At 46.0% G+C, this 19,916-nt stretch overlaps 8 non-coding genes across 8 annotated transcripts; all 8 read left to right on the top strand.

The window, feature by feature from the left end:
- The first annotated feature begins 1,926 nt into the window (after positions 1-1,926).
- LOC130314406 (U2 spliceosomal RNA) lies at positions 1,927-2,117 on the top strand. Its single transcript, XR_008862104.1, has one exon. It is a non-coding gene; the product is annotated as a U2 spliceosomal RNA (small nuclear RNA).
- Positions 2,118-4,205: 2,088 nt separating this feature from the next.
- On the top strand, positions 4,206-4,396 carry LOC130314405 (U2 spliceosomal RNA). The gene has a single exon (XR_008862103.1). It is a non-coding gene; the product is annotated as a U2 spliceosomal RNA (small nuclear RNA).
- A 2,091-nt stretch (positions 4,397-6,487) lies between these two features.
- Positions 6,488-6,678, top strand: LOC130314404 (U2 spliceosomal RNA). The gene has a single exon (XR_008862102.1). It is a non-coding gene; the product is annotated as a U2 spliceosomal RNA (small nuclear RNA).
- A 2,087-nt stretch (positions 6,679-8,765) lies between these two features.
- Positions 8,766-8,956, top strand: LOC130314402 (U2 spliceosomal RNA). The gene has a single exon (XR_008862101.1). It is a non-coding gene; the product is annotated as a U2 spliceosomal RNA (small nuclear RNA).
- Positions 8,957-11,027: 2,071 nt separating this feature from the next.
- Positions 11,028-11,218, top strand: LOC130314401 (U2 spliceosomal RNA). The gene has a single exon (XR_008862100.1). It is a non-coding gene; the product is annotated as a U2 spliceosomal RNA (small nuclear RNA).
- Positions 11,219-13,324: 2,106 nt separating this feature from the next.
- On the top strand, positions 13,325-13,515 carry LOC130314400 (U2 spliceosomal RNA). Its single transcript, XR_008862099.1, has one exon. It is a non-coding gene; the product is annotated as a U2 spliceosomal RNA (small nuclear RNA).
- Positions 13,516-15,600: 2,085 nt separating this feature from the next.
- On the top strand, positions 15,601-15,791 carry LOC130314399 (U2 spliceosomal RNA). Its single transcript, XR_008862098.1, has one exon. It is a non-coding gene; the product is annotated as a U2 spliceosomal RNA (small nuclear RNA).
- Positions 15,792-17,883: 2,092 nt separating this feature from the next.
- LOC130314398 (U2 spliceosomal RNA) lies at positions 17,884-18,074 on the top strand. Its single transcript, XR_008862097.1, has one exon. It is a non-coding gene; the product is annotated as a U2 spliceosomal RNA (small nuclear RNA).
- The last annotated feature ends 1,842 nt before the right edge of the window (positions 18,075-19,916 follow it).

The following is a 19,916-nucleotide window of genomic DNA, read 5'->3' as shown; positions in this document are numbered from 1 at the left end:
GAGCGTCCAGGCACAGGACTTCTGCTGCTGCTGACTAAATGGCCTCCTTAATTGGATCATTTGAGTAGCCAGCACACCTGTGCAGGTAGGGCATGACATGATAGGCAGCTGCCTTGATAGCGGGTGGGTGCTGAATGTTCCTAATTGACAAAATAAGATTAATGCTTATGAAGAAATATAAAATCTCATCCCTTCCCCAATATCGCGCCACACCCCTACCCCTTAATTCCCTGGTTGAACGTGATGGACATATGTCTTTTTTCGACCGTACTAACTATGTAACTATGTAACATAACATGGGGGGGGGGGTCTCCTGGCTGTTCACACAGGTGTGTCATTGCTGTACATTGACCATGCATTGCTTCTGTGGTATTGCAAAGGCAAAGACAAATGCTTCCAGCCATCCATTGCACTAATGGATTGGTCATCAGCTGGCTGTCTATGTCCCGCATCAATATAGACCAAAGTACAGAGGGTTAGGCTATGCTATTGTGCACCTACCTGATGCATCAGAAGGTGCGAGGCCCTTGCTAAATTCTGTGCACAGACTTTGAGATCTATGCTTTAGACTGTATCTAAACCTGCTCCAACATGGACTGACATTCTGGCCTACTTTCAGCCGATGCGACTTGTCTGTCGCTGAACAGTCGCTTTTTATGTATTCAGCACCTATGTATAATGTTGTAAAAATGCTCTAGAAGCTAAAGTCGCAGAAATGTCACACATATTTGGCCTGCAACTTTCTGTGCGACAAATTCAGACAGGAAAAATCAGTATAAATCCTTAGAAAATTATCCCCCAGTGTCTCCATCTGCTGGCGGTATTGAATAAGCATTGCTGCACTGATGGGGTATGCATTAGACGAAAAAAAAGAAGAAAAAGAAGAATAATACGCCCAGAAAAGAGGTGAAAAGGAGAAAAACGTAAAAAAACGTGAAAAAAAAGTAAGAGGAAGAGAAGGGAAAAAAAGGTGGAAATGGGTTTAAAAGTGATTTCGGCGGAGAATATATATATATATATATATATATATATATATATATATATATATATATATGCGCACACACACACATAGATATAAACGTATTCTCCGTTGAGATATTGCAGCCGCTGCTGTGTCCAGGCCCAGGAGCCTTAGCACTGTGCTGTGATGTCACTCAATACCACTGACATCACTAGGTGTAAACAACATCTCTCCTTTGCTGTGTATGTGACTATGGAGCTGTTTGGTGATGTCGTCTATTACGGCCTTCATAGAAGCAACAGGAGATTGTTGCATCCATCTTGAACCCTCAGAACTACAGTGCTATGATGTCACTCACTTCCACAGGCCTTGCAGAGTGTAAACAACAACAACCCAGCTTTGTTGTGTATGTAACCAAAGGGATTTGTGATGTCACCTAGAACCTTCACAGCAGCGACAGCTTTATGAGGAGCATCAGCACTGCTCTGCCTGAGCAGAACCATCACCGCCATAGGTTGTCAAATAACCCGGATTTAACCCACACAGGTAAGTCCAATGGGGTGCAGGCATGTCCTCTATGCTTACAGCTTCCCGTGGGTGTTGGTTTGATACCGTTTGGGGACAGCCAAGGAGGCATCTGCAGGCAACAAAGGTAGGTGTGTGCTTGTGTGTGTGTTTCCTATGCAGATCCTAAGCCCAGTGTCACATGCAAGTAGGAGGAGTAAGAAGGGTTCCTGGCAAATCCGGGTTATGGATTGCATTTAAAAAGGCCCCGTGGGAGTGCAATGGGCCCCTGTCTTGCTGCTTAGCAATAATGGTATGGGTTTAGGTTCTGCTGTGTGTACTGGTGGTTGACTGCCCCCCAGCCCAGAGTGTGCATGGAAAATTGTCTGGCAGCCTCCCTGACAGCAAGCAGTGATAGTGCCCATGAAGGGGACCTTGTTGGGCCCGCCCCTTTCACGGTTATCGCTTCTCGGCCTTTTGGCTAAGATCAAGTGTAGTATCTGTTCTTATCAGTTTAATATCTGATACGTCCCCTATCTGGGGACCATATATTAAATGGATTTTTGAGAACGGGGGCCGATTTCGAAGCTTGCTTCCGTCGCCCTATGCATTGACCCGATATGGCAGTATCTTCGGGTACAGTGCACCACCCCCTTACAGGGTTAAAAAGAAAGATTCCTACTTTCATTGCTACCTGCTTGCTGGCTAGCCAGCTAGCCAGCCCTGTGGGCCTTGCTGCTGCTGCAGCCAAAAAACAAAAGGTGGTGCTGCTGCTGCTTCTGCTGCTTCTGCTTCTGCTTGTGTCTGGCCCCTGTTGGAGCGTCCAGGCACAGGACTTCTGCTGCTGCTGACTAAATGGCCTCCTTAATTGGATCATTTGAGTAGCCAGCACACCTGTGCGTAGGGCATGACATGATAGGCAGCTGCCTTGATAGCGGGTGGGTGCTGAATGTTCCTAATTGACAAAATAAGATTAATGCTTATGAAGAAATATAAAATCTCATCCCTTCCCCAATATCGCGCCACACCCCTACCCCTTAATTCCCTGGTTGAACGTGATGGACATATGTCTTTTTTCGACCGTACTAACTATGTAACTATGTAACATAACATGGGGGGGGGGGGGGTCTCCTGGCTGTTCACACAGGTGTGTCATTGCTGTACATTGACCATGCATTGCTTCTGTGGTATTGCAAAGGCAAAGACAAATGCTTCCAGCCATCCATTGCACTAATGGATTGGTCATCAGCTGGCTGTCTATGTCCCGCATCAATATAGACCAAAGTACAGAGGGTTAGGCTATGCTATTGTGCACCTACCTGATGCATCAGAAGGTGCGAGGCCCTTGCTAAATTCTGTGCACAGACTTTGAGATCTATGCTTTAGACTGTATCTAAACCTGCTCCAACATGGACTGACATTCTGGCCTACTTTCAGCCGATGCGACTTGTCTGTCGCTGAACAGTCGCTTTTTATGTATTCAGCACCTATGTATAATGTTGTAAAAATGCTCTAGAAGCTAAAGTCGCAGAAATGTCACACATATTTGGCCTGCAACTTTCTGTGCGACAAATTCAGACAGGAAAAATCAGTATAAATCCTTAGAAAATTATCCCCCAGTGTCTCCATCTGCTGGCGGTATTGAATAAGCATTGCTGCACTGATGGGGTATGCATTAGACGAAAAAAAAGAAGAAAAAGAAGAATAATACGCCCAGAAAAGAGGCGAAAAGGAGAAAAACGTAAAAAAACGTGAAAAAAAAGTAAGAGGAAGAGAAGGGAAAAAAAGGTGGAAATGGGTTTAAAAGTGATTTCGGCGGAGAAATATATATATATATATATATATACTATATATATATATATATATATGCGCACACACACACATAGATATAAACGTATTCTCCGTTGAGATATTGCAGCCGCTGCTGTGTCCAGGCCCAGGAGCCTTAGCACTGTGCTGTGATGTCACTCAATACCACTGACATCACTAGGTGTAAACAACATCTCTCCTTTGCTGTGTATGTGACTATGGAGCTGTTTGGTGATGTCGTCTATTACGGCCTTCATAGAAGCAACAGGAGATTGTTGCATCCATCTTGAACCCTCAGAACTACAGTGCTATGATGTCACTCACTTCCACAGGCCTTGCAGAGTGTAAACAACAACAACCCAGCTTTGTTGTGTATGTAACCAAAGGGATTTGTGATGTCACCTAGAACCTTCACAGCAGCGACAGCTTTATGAGGAGCATCAGCACTGCTCTGCCTGAGCAGAACCATCACCGCCATAGGTTGTCAAATAACCCGGATTTAACCCACACAGGTAAGTCCAATGGGGTGCAGGCATGTCCTCTATGCTTACAGCTTCCCGTGGGTGTTGGTTTGATACCGTTTGGGGACAGCCAAGGAGGCATCTGCAGGCAACAAAGGTAGGTGTGTGCTTGTGTGTGTGTTTCCTATGCAGATCCTAAGCCCAGTGTCACATGCAAGTAGGAGGAGTAAGAAGGGTTCCTGGCAAATCCGGGTTATGGATTGCATTTAAAAAGGCCCCGTGGGAGTGCAATGGGCCCCTGTCTTGCTGCTTAGCAATAATGGTATGGGTTTAGGTTCTGCTGTGTGTACTGGTGGTTGACTGCCCCCCAGCCCAGAGTGTGCATGGAAAATTGTCTGGCAGCCTCCCTGACAGCAAGCAGTGATAGTGCCCATGAAGGGGACCTTGTTGGGCCCGCCCCTTTCACGGTTATCGCTTCTCGGCCTTTTGGCTAAGATCAAGTGTAGTATCTGTTCTTATCAGTTTAATATCTGATACGTCCCCTATCTGGGGACCATATATTAAATGGATTTTTGAGAACGGGGGCCGATTTCGAAGCTTGCTTCCGTCGCCCTATGCATTGACCCGATATGGCAGTATCTTCGGGTACAGTGCACCACCCCCTTACAGGGTTAAAAAGAAAGATTCCTACTTTCATTGCTACCTGCTTGCTGGCTAGCCAGCTAGCCAGCCCTGTGGGCCTTGCTGCTGCTGCAGCCAAAAAACAAAAGGTGGTGCTGCTGCTGCTTCTGCTGCTTCTGCTTCTGCTTGTGTCTGGCCCCTGTTGGAGCGTCCAGGCACAGGACTTCTGCTGCTGCTGACTAAATGGCCTCCTTAATTGGATCATTTGAGTAGCCAGCACACCTGTGCAGGTAGGGCATGACATGATAGGCAGCTGCCTTGATAGCGGGTGGGTGCTGAATGTTCCTAATTGACAAAATAAGATTAATGCTTATGAAGAAATATAAAATCTCATCCCTTCCCCAATATCGCGCCACACCCCTACCCCTTAATTCCCTGGTTGAACGTGATGGACATATGTCTTTTTTCGACCGTACTAACTATGTAACTATGTAACATAACATGGGGGGGGGGGGGGGTCTCCTGGCTGTTCACACAGGTGTGTCATTGCTGTACATTGACCATGCATTGCTTCTGTGGTATTGCAAAGGCAAAGACAAATGCTTCCAGCCATCCATTGCACTAATGGATTGGTCATCAGCTGGCTGTCTATGTCCCGCATCAATATAGACCAAAGTACAGAGGGTTAGGCTATGCTATTGTGCACCTACCTGATGCATCAGAAGGTGCGAGGCCCTTGCTAAATTCTGTGCACAGACTTTGAGATCTATGCTTTAGACTGTATCTAAACCTGCTCCAACATGGACTGACATTCTGGCCTACTTTCAGCCGATGCGACTTGTCTGTCGCTGAACAGTCGCTTTTTATGTATTCAGCACCTATGTATAATGTTGTAAAAATGCTCTAGAAGCTAAAGTCGCAGAAATGTCACACATATTTGGCCTGCAACTTTCTGTGCGACAAATTCAGACAGGAAAAATCAGTATAAATCCTTAGAAAATTATCCCCCAGTGTCTCCATCTGCTGGCGGTATTGAATAAGCATTGCTGCACTGATGGGGTATGCATTAGACGAAAAAAAAGAAGAAAAAGAAGAATAATACGCCCAGAAAAGAGGCGAAAAGGAGAAAAACGTAAAAAAACGTGAAAAAAAAGTAAGAGGAAGAGAAGGGAAAAAAAGGTGGAAATGGGTTTAAAAGTGATTTCGGCGGAGAATATATATATATATATATATATATATATATATATATATATATATATGCGCACACACACACATAGATATAAACGTATTCTCCGTTGAGATATTGCAGCCGCTGCTGTGTCCAGGCCCAGGAGCCTTAGCACTGTGCTGTGATGTCACTCAATACCACTGACATCACTAGGTGTAAACAACATCTCTCCTTTGCTGTGTATGTGACTATGGAGCTGTTTGGTGATGTCGTCTATTACGGCCTTCATAGAAGCAACAGGAGATTGTTGCATCCATCTTGAACCCTCAGAACTACAGTGCTATGATGTCACTCACTTCCACAGGCCTTGCAGAGTGTAAACAACAACAACCCAGCTTTGTTGTGTATGTAACCAAAGGGATTTGTGATGTCACCTAGAACCTTCACAGCAGCGACAGCTTTATGAGGAGCATCAGCACTGCTCTGCCTGAGCAGAACCATCACCGCCATAGGTTGTCAAATAACCCGGATTTAACCCACACAGGTAAGTCCAATGGGGTGCAGGCATGTCCTCTATGCTTACAGCTTCCCGTGGGTGTTGGTTTGATACCGTTTGGGGACAGCCAAGGAGGCATCTGCAGGCAACAAAGGTAGGTGTGTGCTTGTGTGTGTGTTTCCTATGCAGATCCTAAGCCCAGTGTCACATGCAAGTAGGAGGAGTAAGAAGGGTTCCTGGCAAATCCGGGTTATGGATTGCATTTAAAAAGGCCCCGTGGGAGTGCAATGGGCCCCTGTCTTGCTGCTTAGCAATAATGGTATGGGTTTAGGTTCTGCTGTGTGTACTGGTGGTTGACTGCCCCCCAGCCCAGAGTGTGCATGGAAAATTGTCTGGCAGCCTCCCTGACAGCAAGCAGTGATAGTGCCCATGAAGGGGACCTTGTTGGGCCCGCCCCTTTCACGGTTATCGCTTCTCGGCCTTTTGGCTAAGATCAAGTGTAGTATCTGTTCTTATCAGTTTAATATCTGATACGTCCCCTATCTGGGGACCATATATTAAATGGATTTTTGAGAACGGGGGCCGATTTCGAAGCTTGCTTCCGTCGCCCTATGCATTGACCCGATATGGCAGTATCTTCGGGTACAGTGCACCACCCCCTTACAGGGTTAAAAAGAAAGATTCCTACTTTCATTGCTACCTGCTTGCTGGCTAGCCAGCTAGCCAGCCCTGTGGGCCTTGCTGCTGCTGCAGCCAAAAAACAAAAGGTGGTGCTGCTGCTGCTTCTGCTGCTTCTGCTTCTGCTTGTGTCTGGCCCCTGTTGGAGCGTCCAGGCACAGGACTTCTGCTGCTGCTGACTAAATGGCCTCCTTAATTGGATCATTTGAGTAGCCAGCACACCTGTGCAGGTAGGGCATGACATGATAGGCAGCTGCCTTGATAGCGGGTGGGTGCTGAATGTTCCTAATTGACAAAATAAGATTAATGCTTATGAAGAAATATAAAATCTCATCCCTTCCCCAATATCGCGCCACACCCCTACCCCTTAATTCCCTGGTTGAACGTGATGGACATATGTCTTTTTTCGACCGTACTAACTATGTAACTATGTAACATAACATGGGGGGGGGGGGGGTCTCCTGGCTGTTCACACAGGTGTGTCATTGCTGTACATTGACCATGCATTGCTTCTGTGGTATTGCAAAGGCAAAGACAAATGCTTCCAGCCATCCATTGCACTAATGGATTGGTCATCAGCTGGCTGTCTATGTCCCGCATCAATATAGACCAAAGTACAGAGGGTTAGGCTATGCTATTGTGCACCTACCTGATGCATCAGAAGGTGCGAGGCCCTTGCTAAATTCTGTGCACAGACTTTGAGATCTATGCTTTAGACTGTATCTAAACCTGCTCCAACATGGACTGACATTCTGGCCTACTTTCAGCCGATGCGACTTGTCTGTCGCTGAACAGTCACTTTTTATGTATTCAGCACCTATGTATAATGTTGTAAAAATGCTCTAGAAGCTAAAGTCGCAGAAATGTCACACATATTTGGCCTGCAACTTTCTGTGCGACAAATTCAGACAGGAAAAATCAGTATAAATCCTTAGAAAATTATCCCCCAGTGTCTCCATCTGCTGGCGGTATTGAATAAGCATTGCTGCACTGATGGGGTATGCATTAGACGAAAAAAAAGAAGAAAAAGAAGAATAATACGCCCAGAAAAGAGGCGAAAAGGAGAAAAACGTAAAAAAACGTGAAAAAAAAGTAAGAGGAAGAGAAGGGAAAAAAAGGTGGAAATGGGTTTAAAAGTGATTTCGGCGGAGAAATATATATATATATATATATATATATATATATATATATATATGCGCACACACACACATAGATATAAACGTATTCTCCGTTGAGATATTGCAGCCGCTGCTGTGTCCAGGCCCAGGAGCCTTAGCACTGTGCTGTGATGTCACTCAATACCACTGACATCACTAGGTGTAAACAACATCTCTCCTTTGCTGTGTATGTGACTATGGAGCTGTTTGGTGATGTCGTCTATTACGGCCTTCATAGAAGCAACAGGAGATTGTTGCATCCATCTTGAACCCTCAGAACTACAGTGCTATGATGTCACTCACTTCCACAGGCCTTGCAGAGTGTAAACAACAACAACCCAGCTTTGTTGTGTATGTAACCAAAGGGATTTGTGATGTCACCTAGAACCTTCACAGCAGCGACAGCTTTATGAGGAGCATCAGCACTGCTCTGCCTGAGCAGAACCATCACCGCCATAGGTTGTCAAATAACCCGGATTTAACCCACACAGGTAAGTCCAATGGGGTGCAGGCATGTCCTCTATGCTTACAGCTTCCCGTGGGTGTTGGTTTGATACCGTTTGGGGACAGCCAAGGAGGCATCTGCAGGCAACAAAGGTAGGTGTGTGCTTGTGTGTGTGTTTCCTATGCAGATCCTAAGCCCAGTGTCACATGCAAGTAGGAGGAGTAAGAAGGGTTCCTGGCAAATCCGGGTTATGGATTGCATTTAAAAAGGCCCCGTGGGAGTGCAATGGGCCCCTGTCTTGCTGCTTAGCAATAATGGTATGGGTTTAGGTTCTGCTGTGTGTACTGGTGGTTGACTGCCCCCCAGCCCAGAGTGTGCATGGAAAATTGTCTGGCAGCCTCCCTGACAGCAAGCAGTGATAGTGCCCATGAAGGGGACCTTGTTGGGCCCGCCCCTTTCACGGTTATCGCTTCTCGGCCTTTTGGCTAAGATCAAGTGTAGTATCTGTTCTTATCAGTTTAATATCTGATACGTCCCCTATCTGGGGACCATATATTAAATGGATTTTTGAGAACGGGGGCCGATTTCGAAGCTTGCTTCCGTCGCCCTATGCATTGACCCGATATGGCAGTATCTTCGGGTACAGTGCACCACCCCCTTACAGGGTTAAAAAGAAAGATTCCTACTTTCATTGCTACCTGCTTGCTGGCTAGCCAGCTAGCCAGCCCTGTGGGCCTTGCTGCTGCTGCAGCCAAAAAACAAAAGGTGGTGCTGCTGCTGCTTCTGCTTCTGCTTGTGTCTGGCCCCTGTTGGAGCGTCCAGGCACAGGACTTCTGCTGCTGCTGACTAAATGGCCTCCTTAATTGGATCATTTGAGTAGCCAGCACACCTGTGCAGGTAGGGCATGACATGATAGGCAGCTGCCTTGATAGCGGGTGGGTGCTGAATGTTCCTAATTGACAAAATAAGATTAATGCTTATGAAGAAATATAAAATCTCATCCCTTCCCCAATATCGCGCCACACCCCTACCCCTTAATTCCCTGGTTGAACGTGATGGACATATGTCTTTTTTCGACCGTACTAACTATGCAACTATGTAACATAACATGGGGGGGGGGGGGTCTCCTGGCTGTTCACACAGGTGTGTCATTGCTGTACATTGACCATGCATTGCTTCTGTGGTATTGCAAAGGCAAAGACAAATGCTTCCAGCCATCCATTGCACTAATGGATTGGTCATCAGCTGGCTGTCTATGTCCCGCATCAATATAGACCAAAGTACAGAGGGTTAGGCTATGCTATTGTGCACCTACCTGATGCATCAGAAGGTGCGAGGCCCTTGCTAAATTCTGTGCACAGACTTTGAGATCTATGCTTTAGACTGTATCTAAACCTGCTCCAACATGGACTGACATTCTGGCCTACTTTCAGCCGATGCGACTTGTCTGTCGCTGAACAGTCGCTTTTTATGTATTCAGCACCTATGTATAATGTTGTAAAAATGCTCTAGAAGCTAAAGTCGCAGAAATGTCACACATATTTGGCCTGCAACTTTCTGTGCGACAAATTCAGACAGGAAAAATCAGTATAAATCCTTAGAAAATTATCCCCCAGTGTCTCCATCTGCTGGCGGTATTGAATAAGCATTGCTGCACTGATGGGGTATGCATTAGACGAAAAAAAAGAAGAAAAAGAAGAATAATACGCCCAGAAAAGAGGCGAAAAGGAGAAAAACGTAAAAAAACGTGAAAAAAAAGTAAGAGGAAGAGAAGGGAAAAAAAGGTGGAAATGGGTTTAAAAGTGATTTCGGCGGAGAAATATATATATATATATATATATATATATATATATATGCGCACACACACACATAGATATAAACGTATTCTCCGTTGAGATATTGCAGCCGCTGCTGTGTCCAGGCCCAGGAGCCTTAGCACTGTGCTGTGATGTCACTCAATACCACTGACATCACTAGGTGTAAACAACATCTCTCCTTTGCTGTGTATGTGACTATGGAGCTGTTTGGTGATGTCGTCTATTACGGCCTTCATAGAAGCAACAGGAGATTGTTGCATCCATCTTGAACCCTCAGAACTACAGTGCTATGATGTCACTCACTTCCACAGGCCTTGCAGAGTGTAAACAACAACAACCCAGCTTTGTTGTGTATGTAACCAAAGGGATTTGTGATGTCACCTAGAACCTTCACAGCAGCGACAGCTTTATGAGGAGCATCAGCACTGCTCTGCCTGAGCAGAACCATCACCGCCATAGGTTGTCAAATAACCCGGATTTAACCCACACAGGTAAGTCCAATGGGGTGCAGGCATGTCCTCTATGCTTACAGCTTCCCGTGGGTGTTGGTTTGATACCGTTTGGGGACAGCCAAGGAGGCATCTGCAGGCAACAAAGGTAGGTGTGTGCTTGTGTGTGTGTTTCCTATGCAGATCCTAAGCCCAGTGTCACATGCAAGTAGGAGGAGTAAGAAGGGTTCCTGGCAAATCCGGGTTATGGATTGCATTTAAAAAGGCCCCGTGGGAGTGCAATGGGCCCCTGTCTTGCTGCTTAGCAATAATGGTATGGGTTTAGGTTCTGCTGTGTGTACTGGTGGTTGACTGCCCCCCAGCCCAGAGTGTGCATGGAAAATTGTCTGGCAGCCTCCCTGACAGCAAGCAGTGATAGTGCCCATGAAGGGGACCTTGTTGGGCCCGCCCCTTTCACGGTTATCGCTTCTCGGCCTTTTGGCTAAGATCAAGTGTAGTATCTGTTCTTATCAGTTTAATATCTGATACGTCCCCTATCTGGGGACCATATATTAAATGGATTTTTGAGAACGGGGGCCGATTTCGAAGCTTGCTTCCGTCGCCCTATGCATTGACCCGATATGGCAGTATCTTCGGGTACAGTGCACCACCCCCTTACAGGGTTAAAAAGAAAGATTCCTACTTTCATTGCTACCTGCTTGCTGGCTAGCCAGCTAGCCAGCCCTGTGGGCCTTGCTGCTGCTGCAGCCAAAAAACAAAAGGTGGTGCTGCTGCTGCTTCTGCTGCTTCTGCTTCTGCTTGTGTCTGGCCCCTGTTGGAGCGTCCAGGCACAGGACTTCTGCTGCTGCTGACTAAATGGCCTCCTTAATTGGATCATTTGAGTAGCCAGCACACCTGTGCAGGTAGGGCATGACATGATAGGCAGCTGCCTTGATAGCGGGTGGGTGCTGAATGTTCCTAATTGACAAAATAAGATTAATGCTTATGAAGAAATATAAAATCTCATCCCTTCCCCAATATCGCGCCACACCCCTACCCCTTAATTCCCTGGTTGAACGTGATGGACATATGTCTTTTTTCGACCGTACTAACTATGTAACTATGTAACATAACATGGGGGGGGGGGGGTCTCCTGGCTGTTCACACAGGTGTGTCATTGCTGTACATTGACCATGCATTGCTTCTGTGGTATTGCAAAGGCAAAGACAAATGCTTCCAGCCATCCATTGCACTAATGGATTGGTCATCAGCTGGCTGTCTATGTCCCGCATCAATATAGACCAAAGTACAGAGGGTTAGGCTATGCTATTGTGCACCTACCTGATGCATCAGAAGGTGCGAGGCCCTTGCTAAATTCTGTGCACAGACTTTGAGATCTATGCTTTAGACTGTATCTAAACCTGCTCCAACATGGACTGACATTCTGGCCTACTTTCAGCCGATGCGACTTGTCTGTCGCTGAACAGTCGCTTTTTATGTATTCAGCACCTATGTATAATGTTGTAAAAATGCTCTAGAAGCTAAAGTCGCAGAAATGTCACACATATTTGGCCTGCAACTTTCTGTGCGACAAATTCAGACAGGAAAAATCAGTATAAATCCTTAGAAAATTATCCCCCAGTGTCTCCATCTGCTGGCGGTATTGAATAAGCATTGCTGCACTGATGGGGTATGCATTAGACGAAAAAAAAGAAGAAAAAGAAGAATAATACGCCCAGAAAAGAGGCGAAAAGGAGAAAAACGTAAAAAAACGTGAAAAAAAAGTAAGAGGAAGAGAAGGGAAAAAAAGGTGGAAATGGGTTTAAAAGTGATTTCGGCGGAGAAATATATATATATATATGTATATATATATATATATATATATATATATATATATATATATATATGCGCACACACACACATAGATATAAACGTATTCTCCGTTGAGATATTGCAGCCGCTGCTGTGTCCAGGCCCAGGAGCCTTAGCACTGTGCTGTGATGTCACTCAATACCACTGACATCACTAGGTGTAAACAACATCTCTCCTTTGCTGTGTATGTGACTATGGAGCTGTTTGGTGATGTCGTCTATTACGGCCTTCATAGAAGCAACAGGAGATTGTTGCATCCATCTTGAACCCTCAGAACTACAGTGCTATGATGTCACTCACTTCCACAGGCCTTGCAGAGTGTAAACAACAACAACCCAGCTTTGTTGTGTATGTAACCAAAGGGATTTGTGATGTCACCTAGAACCTTCACAGCAGCGACAGCTTTATGAGGAGCATCAGCACTGCTCTGCCTGAGCAGAACCATCACCGCCATAGGTTGTCAAATAACCCGGATTTAACCCACACAGGTAAGTCCAATGGGGTGCAGGCATGTCCTCTATGCTTACAGCTTCCCGTGGGTGTTGGTTTGATACCGTTTGGGGACAGCCAAGGAGGCATCTGCAGGCAACAAAGGTAGGTGTGTGCTTGTGTGTGTGTTTCCTATGCAGATCCTAAGCCCAGTGTCACATGCAAGTAGGAGGAGTAAGAAGGGTTCCTGGCAAATCCGGGTTATGGATTGCATTTAAAAAGGCCCCGTGGGAGTGCAATGGGCCCCTGTCTTGCTGCTTAGCAATAATGGTATGGGTTTAGGTTCTGCTGTGTGTACTGGTGGTTGACTGCCCCCCAGCCCAGAGTGTGCATGGAAAATTGTCTGGCAGCCTCCCTGACAGCAAGCAGTGATAGTGCCCATGAAGGGGACCTTGTTGGGCCCGCCCCTTTCACGGTTATCGCTTCTCGGCCTTTTGGCTAAGATCAAGTGTAGTATCTGTTCTTATCAGTTTAATATCTGATACGTCCCCTATCTGGGGACCATATATTAAATGGATTTTTGAGAACGGGGGCCGATTTCGAAGCTTGCTTCCGTCGCCCTATGCATTGACCCGATATGGCAGTATCTTCGGGTACAGTGCACCACCCCCTTACAGGGTTAAAAAGAAAGATTCCTACTTTCATTGCTACCTGCTTGCTGGCTAGCCAGCTAGCCAGCCCTGTGGGCCTTGCTGCTGCTGCAGCCAAAAAACAAAAGGTGGTGCTGCTGCTGCTTCTGCTGCTTCTGCTTGTGTCTGGCCCCTGTTGGAGCGTCCAGGCACAGGACTTCTGCTGCTGCTGACTAAATGGCCTCCTTAATTGGATCATTTGAGTAGCCAGCACACCTGTGCAGGTAGGGCATGACATGATAGGCAGCTGCCTTGATAGCGGGTGGGTGCTGAATGTTCCTAATTGACAAAATAAGATTAATGCTTATGAAGAAATATAAAATCTCATCCCTTCCCCAATATCGCGCCACACCCCTACCCCTTAATTCCCTGGTTGAACGTGATGGACATATGTCTTTTTTCGACCGTACTAACTATGTAACTATGTAACATAACATGGGGGGGGGGGGGGGGGTCTCCTGGCTGTTCACACAGGTGTGTCATTGCTGTACATTGACCATGCATTGCTTCTGTGGTATTGCAAAGGCAAAGACAAATGCTTCCAGCCATCCATTGCACTAATGGATTGGTCATCAGCTGGCTGTCTATGTCCCGCATCAATATAGACCAAAGTACAGAGGGTTAGGCTATGCTATTGTGCACCTACCTGATGCATCAGAAGGTGCGAGGCCCTTGCTAAATTCTGTGCACAGACTTTGAGATCTATGCTTTAGACTGTATCTAAACCTGCTCCAACATGGACTGACATTCTGGCCTACTTTCAGCCGATGCGACTTGTCTGTCGCTGAACAGTCGCTTTTTATGTATTCAGCACCTATGTATAATGTTGTAAAAATGCTCTAGAAGCTAAAGTCGCAGAAATGTCACACATATTTGGCCTGCAACTTTCTGTGCGACAAATTCAGACAGGAAAAATCAGTATAAATCCTTAGAAAATTATCCCCCAGTGTCTCCATCTGCTGGCGGTATTGAATAAGCATTGCTGCACTGATGGGGTATGCATTAGACGAAAAAAAAGAAGAAAAAGAAGAATAATACGCCCAGAAAAGAGGCGAAAAGGAGAAAAACGTAAAAAAAACGTGAAAAAAAAGTAAGAGGAAGAGAAGGGAAAAAAAGGTGGAAATGGGTTTAAAAGTGATTTCGGCGGAGAAATATATATATATATATATATATATATATATATATATATATATGCGCACACACACACATAGATATAAACGTATTCTCCGTTGAGATATTGCAGCCGCTGCTGTGTCCAGGCCCAGGAGCCTTAGCACTGTGCTGTGATGTCACTCAATACCACTGACATCACTAGGTGTAAACAACATCTCTCCTTTGCTGTGTATGTGACTATGGAGCTGTTTGGTGATGTCGTCTATTACGGCCTTCATAGAAGCAACAGGAGATTGTTGCATCCATCTTGAACCCTCAGAACTACAGTGCTATGATGTCACTCACTTCCACAGGCCTTGCAGAGTGTAAACAACAACAACCCAGCTTTGTTGTGTATGTAACCAAAGGGATTTGTGATGTCACCTAGAACCTTCACAGCAGCGACAGCTTTATGAGGAGCATCAGCACTGCTCTGCCTGAGCAGAACCATCACCGCCATAGGTTGTCAAATAACCCGGATTTAACCCACACAGGTAAGTCCAATGGGGTGCAGGCATGTCCTCTATGCTTACAGCTTCCCGTGGGTGTTGGTTTGATACCGTTTGGGGACAGCCAAGGAGGCATCTGCAGGCAACAAAGGTAGGTGTGTGCTTGTGTGTGTGTTTCCTATGCAGATCCTAAGCCCAGTGTCACATGCAAGTAGGAGGAGTAAGAAGGGTTCCTGGCAAATCCGGGTTATGGATTGCATTTAAAAAGGCCCCGTGGGAGTGCAATGGGCCCCTGTCTTGCTGCTTAGCAATAATGGTATGGGTTTAGGTTCTGCTGTGTGTACTGGTGGTTGACTGCCCCCCAGCCCAGAGTGTGCATGGAAAATTGTCTGGCAGCCTCCCTGACAGCAAGCAGTGATAGTGCCCATGAAGGGGACCTTGTTGGGCCCGCCCCTTTCACGGTTATCGCTTCTCGGCCTTTTGGCTAAGATCAAGTGTAGTATCTGTTCTTATCAGTTTAATATCTGATACGTCCCCTATCTGGGGACCATATATTAAATGGATTTTTGAGAACGGGGGCCGATTTCGAAGCTTGCTTCCGTCGCCCTATGCATTGACCCGATATGGCAGTATCTTCGGGTACAGTGCACCACCCCCTTACAGGGTTAAAAAGAAAGATTCCTACTTTCATTGCTACCTGCTTGCTGGCTAGCCAGCTAGCCAGCCCTGTGGGCCTTGCTGCTGCTGCAGCCAAAAAACAAAAGGTGGTGCTGCTGCTGCTTCTGCTGCTTCTGCTTCTGCTTGTGTCTGGCCCCTGTTGGAGCGTCCAGGCACAGGACTTCTGCTGCTGCTGACTAAATGGCCTCCTTAATTGGATCATTTGAGTAGCCAGCACACCTGTGCAGGTAGGGCATGACATGATAGGCAGCTGCCTTGATAGCGGGTGGGTGCTGAATGTTCCTAATTGACAAAATAAGATTAATGCTTATGAAGAAATATAAAATCTCATCCCTTCCCCAATATCGCGCCACACCCCTACCCCTTAATTCCCTGGTTGAACGTGATGGACATATGTCTTTTTTCGACCGTACTAACTATGTAACTATGTAACATAACATGGGGGGGGGGGGGGGGGTCTCCTGGCTGTTCACACAGGTGTGTCATTGCTGTACATTGACCATGCATTGCTTCTGTGGTATTGCAAAGGCAAAGACAAATGCTTCCAGCCATCCATTGCACTAATGGATTGGTCATCAGCTGGCTGTCTATGTCCCGCATCAATATAGACCAAAGTACAGAGGGTTAGGCTATGCTATTGTGCACCTACCTGATGCATCAGAAGGTGCGAGGCCCTTGCTAAATTCTGTGCACAGACTTTGAGATCTATGCTTTAGACTGTATCTAAACCTGCTCCAACATGGACTGACATTCTGGCCTACTTTCAGCCGATGCGACTTGTCTGTCGCTGAACAGTCGCTTTTTATGTATTCAGCTCCTATGTATAATGTTGTAAAAATGCTCTAGAAGCTAAAGTCGCAGAAATGTCACACATATTTGGCCTGCAACTTTCTGTGCGACAAATTCAGACAGGAAAAATCAGTATAAATCCTTAGAAAATTATCCCCCAGTGTCTCCATCTGCTGGCGGTATTGAATAAGCATTGCTGCACTGATGGGGTATGCATTAGACGAAAAAAAAGAAGAAAAAGAAGAATAATACGCCCAGAAAAGAGGCGAAAAGGAGAAAAACGTAAAAAAACGTGAAAAAAAAGTAAGAGGAAGAGAAGGGGAAAAAAGGTGGAAATGGGTTTAAAAGTGATTTCGGCGGAGAAATATATATATATATATATATATATATATATATATATATATATATGCGCACACACACACATAGATATAAACGTATTCTCCGTTGAGATATTGCAGCCGCTGCTGTGTCCAGGCCCAGGAGCCTTAGCACTGTGCTGTGATGTCACTCAATACCACTGACATCACTAGGTGTAAACAACATCTCTCCTTTGCTGTGTATGTGACTATGGAGCTGTTTGGTGATGTCGTCTATTACGGCCTTCATAGAAGCAACAGGAGATTGTTGCATCCATCTTGAACCCTCAGAACTACAGTGCTATGATGTCACTCACTTCCACAGGCCTTGCAGAGTGTAAACAACAACAACCCAGCTTTGTTGTGTATGTAACCAAAGGGATTTGTGATGTCACCTAGAACCTTCACAGCAGCGACAGCTTTATGAGGAGCATCAGCACTGCTCTGCCTGAGCAGAACCATCACCGCCATAGGTTGTCAAATAACCCGGATTTAACCCACACAGGTAAGTCCAATGGGGTGCAGGCATGTCCTCTATGCTTACAGCTTCCCGTGGGTGTTGGTTTGATACCGTTTGGGGACAGCCAAGGAGGCATCTGCAGGCAACAAAGGTAGGTGTGTGCTTGTGTGTGTGTTTCCTATGCAGATCCTAAGCCCAGTGTCACATGCAAGTAGGAGGAGTAAGAAGGGTTCCTGGCAAATCCGGGTTATGGATTGCATTTAAAAAGGCCCCGTGGGAGTGCAATGGGCCCCTGTCTTGCTGCTTAGCAATAATGGTATGGGTTTAGGTTCTGCTGTGTGTACTGGTGGTTGACTGCCCCCCAGCCCAGAGTGTGCATGGAAAATTGTCTGGCAGCCTCCCTGACAGCAAGCAGTGATAGTGCCCATGAAGGGGACCTTGTTGGGCCCGCCCCTTTCACGGTTATCGCTTCTCGGCCTTTTGGCTAAGATCAAGTGTAGTATCTGTTCTTATCAGTTTAATATCTGATACGTCCCCTATCTGGGGACCATATATTAAATGGATTTTTGAGAACGGGGGCCGATTTCGAAGCTTGCTTCCGTCGCCCTATGCATTGACCCGATATGGCAGTATCTTCGGGTACAGTGCACCACCCCCTTACAGGGTTAAAAAGAAAGATTCCTACTTTCATTGCTACCTGCTTGCTGGCTAGCCAGCTAGCCAGCCCTGTGGGCCTTGCTGCTGCTGCAGCCAAAAAACAAAAGGTGGTGCTGCTGCTGCTTCTGCTGCTTCTGCTTCTGCTTGTGTCTGGCCCCTGTTGGAGCGTCCAGGCACAGGACTTCTGCTGCTGCTGACTAAATGGCCTCCTTAATTGGATCATTTGAGTAGCCAGCACACCTGTGCAGGTAGGGCATGACATGATAGGCAGCTGCCTTGATAGCGGGTGGGTGCTGAATGTTCCTAATTGACAAAATAAGATTAATGCTTATGAAGAAATATAAAATCTCATCCCTTCCCCAATATCGCGCCACACCCCTACCCCTTAATTCCCTGGTTGAACGTGATGGACATATGTCTTTTTTCGACCGTACTAACTATGTAACTATGTAACATAACATGGGGGGGGGGGGGGGGGGTCTCCTGGCTGTTCACACAGGTGTGTCATTGCTGTACATTGACCATGCATTGCTTCTGTGGTATTGCAAAGGCAAAGACAAATGCTTCCAGCCATCCATTGCACTAATGGATTGGTCATCAGCTGGCTGTCTATGTCCCGCATCAATATAGACCAAAGTACAGAGGGTTAGGCTATGCTATTGTGCACCTACCTGATGCATCAGAAGGTGCGAGGCCCTTGCTAAATTCTGTGCACAGACTTTGAGATCTATGCTTTAGACTGTATCTAAACCTGCTCCAACATGGACTGACATTCTGGCCTACTTTCAGCCGATGCGACTTGTCTGTCGCTGAACAGTCGCTTTTTATGTATTCAGCACCTATGTATAATGTTGTAAAAATGCTCTAGAAGCTAAAGTCGCAGAAATGTCACACATATTTGGCCTGCAACTTTCTGTGCGACAAATTCAGACAGGAAAAATCAGTATAAATCCTTAGAAAATTATCCCCCAGTGTCTCCATCTGCTGGCGGTATTGAATAAGCATTGCTGCACTGATGGGGTATGCATTAGACGAAAAAAAAGAAGAAAAAGAAGAATAATACGCCCAGAAAAGAGGTGAAAAGGAGAAAAACGTAAAAAAACGTGAAAAAAAAGTAAGAGGAAGAGAAGGGAAAAAAAGGTGGAAATGGGTTTAAAAGTGATTTCGGCGGAGAAATATATATATATATATATATATATATATATATATATATATATATATATGCGCACACACACACATAGATATAAACGTATTCTCCGTTGAGATATTGCAGCCGCTGCTGTGTCCAGGCCCAGGAGCCTTAGCACTGTGCTGTGATGTCACTCAATACCACTGACATCACTAGGTGTAAACAACATCTCTCCTTTGCTGTGTATGTGACTATGGAGCTGTTTGGTGATGTCGTCTATTACGGCCTTCATAGAAGCAACAGGAGATTGTTGCATCCATCTTGAACCCTCAGAACTACAGTGCTATGATGTCACTCACTTCCACAGGCCTTGCAGAGTGTAAACAACAACAACCCAGCTTTGTTGTGTATGTAACCAAAGGGATTTGTGATGTCACCTAGAACCTTCACAGCAGCGACAGCTTTATGAGGAGCATCAGCACTGCTCTGCCTGAGCAGAACCATCACCGCCATAGGTTGTCAAATAACCCGGATTTAACCCACACAGGTAAGTCCAATGGGGTGCAGGCATGTCCTCTATGCTTACAGCTTCCCGTGGGTGTTGGTTTGATACCGTTTGGGGACAGCCAAGGAGGCATCTGCAGGCAACAAAGGTAGGTGTGTGCTTGTGTGTGTGTTTCCTATGCAGATCCTAAGCCCAGTGTCACATGC

The sequence above is a fragment of the Hyla sarda genome, unplaced genomic scaffold (genome assembly GCF_029499605.1).
Source record: "Hyla sarda isolate aHylSar1 unplaced genomic scaffold, aHylSar1.hap1 scaffold_1818, whole genome shotgun sequence".
In the NCBI taxonomy this organism is placed as follows: domain Eukaryota; kingdom Metazoa; phylum Chordata; class Amphibia; order Anura; family Hylidae; genus Hyla; species Hyla sarda.
Note: the sequence above shows the minus strand (reverse complement) of the source record. Positions and strands in the feature narration are given on the sequence as shown.